A 4,013-nucleotide genomic window follows, 5' to 3' on the forward strand; every position below is an offset into this window, starting at 1 on the left:
CTCTTTCCGTTCCTTCTCTTTTGGAGTAGAGCACTCCTCTTTGTTCTGTTCCTTTCTAATAAAATCTTGGTACGTGTTCTGAGCAAGCCTTCACATGAGGTGAATGGTACCTATGAAGTGGAATCCATTTGTCTTGGCTTCCAACTCATAACGAAGTTGCGTTCTGAGGGACTCAAAATATCCATAGCTATTGTCAAGCTTGGGCATACTAAACAATGACCCAATTGAGACCATGGCCACACCTTGATAAAACAGTGATAATGTGGTCAACCCTGGATACGTGGCTCTTCGATGGGGGAAGGACCACGCTAGTCGTCTGAGTGTGTGGTGTGTAGTGGGTGCGTCTTAGTGTCTTCTTACTACGAAAAAGAAATGAGAAAATATATGATTCTCATTCTCGAAACTCCACTCGTCCTCTCCTTTCTTTCTCCTAAACAATTTCATTGCCTCACTCCACTCGCCTCCAAAAACTTATTTCGTTCGCCTACAAAACCACCTTGCTAGTCGAGCGTACGAGAAGACCCTATAGAAGTCCTCCATCCATATGCTACCGACCTGACCATCCATCTATCATTGGAATCAGAAGAAACTGGTCTGTCCAACGCCTCTGACCTTGTTCCAAGAAGATCTCATTTCACCCTCTACGAGACAAAGATCTCGAACATCTGAGAAAAAAGATCACTCCTAACTAACCAGTCAAGTGAAAGGAGCCCGCTTACCCACTCCCCTTTCCCCCCATTGCTAGGAGCCTCGCCTTCTTGACTTGATATGTCAAGAAGACTACAACAGTAGATCACCTTTTTTTTTGCTTCAAAAAAAAAAGGTGATCTACTATCTCATATATATGATAAAGGAAGCAGACTCTTTTTAGCTATTTTGATTCTTTTCTTTGTGGTACCCCTAAGAGACCTTTTTCCTTTCCTTGTATTGTATACATAGTCTTATGTGTTCCGTTCTAGAAGTAATTAATTTCTAGAATTCCCTAGGAGCACAGTGCTCCGTGGATCTAGTCTTTAACCCTCACCCCGAACACTAGGATTGCACTAAAAGGAGGTGAATTCTAAAAGAAGAAAAGAAGGTGTCACGGTAATAGTATTGTGACCAGAATTTAATATTCCTTTTCTTTCTTAACTTCAAATAAAACTCACCCCTTTTAATGCAAACAAAGTGCTAGAGAATGAGAATTTCCGACAGACCTTCAAGTAACGCACAAATGAAAACACCACCTTACCAAAGGGTGATGCTTGCATCCATCCAGGTTTGAGGTGTTCCAAACCCTTCACATAAGTATGCACCCTAACGGTGCATCACAAGAAGGACTTATCCATCTTAGGAGACAAGGCAATGTCGTTTAAAAGATGAAACTTAGAAACGCTCACCCATACAGAGAAAATCCATCAGAACGAAAGTTCCATGATGACAATATGGTCATAACGGAAGGACGTCTCCTTCCTCCCATAAAGATTATCATCACAGTACCACATTTGATCAGAATGCAGTATCGATGAATTTTACAAAGTATAGGTTCACACGCCGTGAACCCTATTAAGAGCGGAGAAAACTAAATATACTCCTCCACATCTCTTTGGTTAGGAACACATTTAGGTCTGATTTAAAATAGACCACGCCAAGAGGTACGAAACCTCACTTTTCCTATTGGACCAAACTAGTCGGTCTCGGGGGGGCGCCTGGGTTCCAACCAGGAGTCCTTCAGAGTAATAAGCCTGGGATGGACCCTTACTAAGAAGAACCGGAGATTGTGGTGAAATATTAGTGTGATGAACTTTTAAGAAAGATAAGAAAATGTCATTTTCACTTCTTACTTTCAAGAAAACCCACCATCACATCACCCTTACCAATGCTCCATGTGACACCAATAGGAAAACAAAACCTAAAACGATAAATTGATTTGTGCTCAGCCTCCTACGGGACAGGGGGAAACCCCTCTCCCTTTTGGAGTTGTTACTCCAAAATGATGTCTTCCTTGTATTGTATACAATTTAAATAAAAACTAAAGCACTTTCTTTTAAGAATGTATCTGGTTCCATCTTTCTTTCATTAGTTAAACCACCTTTTTCTAAAAAGGATTGTAGTAATTCTAGTTTGACACTATTTGGAATGGCTCTCTCATATTGAGAAATTCTGTCTAGTGGCATTCGATCACAGAATCCATTGACAGCTGCATAAATGACTAGAATTTGTTTTTAAATTGGCAGTGGTACATATTGTGGTTGTTTCGGTACTTCTGTCAGCCTTGCACCTCTATTGAGTAATGCCTGAGTCGCAGCATCAAGGTCTAAGCCAAATTGAGCAAGGGCGGCCACTCACGATATTGTGCCAATTTCAATTTTGAACTACCGCAGACTTGTTTCATAGTTTTCAACTGAGCGGCAGACCCTACATGACTGACAGATAAGCCGACGTTAATAGCAGGTCTAATTCTGCGATAAAAGAGCTCTGTTTCCAAATAGATTTGTCCATCAGTAATGGGGATCACATTGGTGGGAATATAGGCCGATACGTCTCCAGCTTATGTTTCAATGACGGGTAAGGCGGTTAAGCTACCTGCGCCTGTCTGGTCCGATCGTTTAGCCGCTCTTTCTAAGAGACGGGAATGTAAATAGAAAACATCCCCTGGGAAAGCCTCACGACCTGGTGGTCGGCGTAACAATAATGACATTTGTCGATATGCTACCGCCTGTTTACTAAGATCATCATAGATTATTAATGCGTGCATTCCATTATCATGGAAATATTTCCCCATGGCACACCCAGAATATGGGGCCAAAAACTGTAGAGGAGCAGGATCCGAAGCGGTGGCTGCTACAAGAATAGAATATTCCAAAGCATTTGCTTCTGAAAGAATTTGAACTAATTATGCCACAATTGACCATTTCTGTCCAATCGCTACATAGACATAATACAATGTCTCACTCTCAGAGGTGGCCCTTGAGTTCAGTTGCTTTTGGTTTAATATGGTATCGATAGCAATAGCTGTTTTTCCAGTTTGTCGGTCCCCAATTATAAGTTCTCGTTGACCACGACCTATAGGAACCAGGCTATCTACCGCTTTTAAACCTGTTTGCATAGGCTCATGCACTGATTTACGTTCAATAATCCCAGGGGCTTTCACTTTCACACGTCTTCACTCGTGATCGCTTAGAGCCCCCCTTCCATTAATAGGTACTCCCAAGCCATCGACCACATGCCCTAGCATAGCCTTTCCCGCAGGAACATCCATAATAGATCCAGTGCGCTTGACAAGATCTCCTTCTTTAATAGCAGTATCACTACCAAAGACAACAATCCCTACATTCTCATTCTTAAGATTCAAGGCTATTCCTTTTCCCCAGCTTGAATCTCGTTCAATCCATAAACACGTGCAATCCCATCTCCAACTGAGACCACTCGACCGATTTCATCCACTTGAAAATTTGTGTAAAAGTTACTAATTCAACTTTTTAATAAACTTGTTAGTTCTGCAGCTCGGTGAGAAAGTTCCATAATTCAGATAGATAGAAGGGAGAATGCCACTGACAAAGATGACAAAGAAGAGCTCTACCAGTATCTCTTTCTTTTGATTGAGTCAAAGACCAACGCTAAGTCCTGCTGAGCAATCGCTTTCAAAACCCTTTTATAAGGCAGGCTGCGGTGGGTCCCATAGTTTTCTATTTGAGATAGGTGGTCTAAGTGTCCAAGGATAATGGCTTCCCAAATGGATAGAAGAGTTCCCCCCTAATTTGGTGCCTTTTCTCAAAAAGAGACGCGTCTTGCACTCTGTCTGAACGAAGGGCTTCCTTTATCTTTAGTTCCGTTTGGAATTGAGCCTCGAGAATATCGGAGGAAATATGCTCGGGCAGGGGACACCCGAAAGTATAGAAGGAAAAGCGCTCATTGAGCTCCCTTAGCCTCTCTCCATCCTCCTGTAACAGATGATAAGGCTCAGCAATAGGAGGCTCTGCGGGGTCACCAGGGTTGGGAGAGTCCGGGGCTGGTTGGTTGAGACCGACTTT

At 42.4% G+C, this 4,013-nt stretch overlaps 1 pseudogene; it reads right to left on the minus strand.

Moving 5' to 3' along the window:
• Nucleotides 1-694: 694 nt before the first annotated feature.
• LOC124894766 lies at nucleotides 695-3,519 on the minus strand (annotated as a pseudogene).
• Nucleotides 3,520-4,013: the final 494 nt, after the last annotated feature.

This window comes from Capsicum annuum, unplaced genomic scaffold (assembly GCF_002878395.1).
Source record: "Capsicum annuum cultivar UCD-10X-F1 unplaced genomic scaffold, UCD10Xv1.1 ctg77283, whole genome shotgun sequence".
Lineage (NCBI taxonomy): Eukaryota > Viridiplantae > Streptophyta > Magnoliopsida > Solanales > Solanaceae > Capsicum > Capsicum annuum.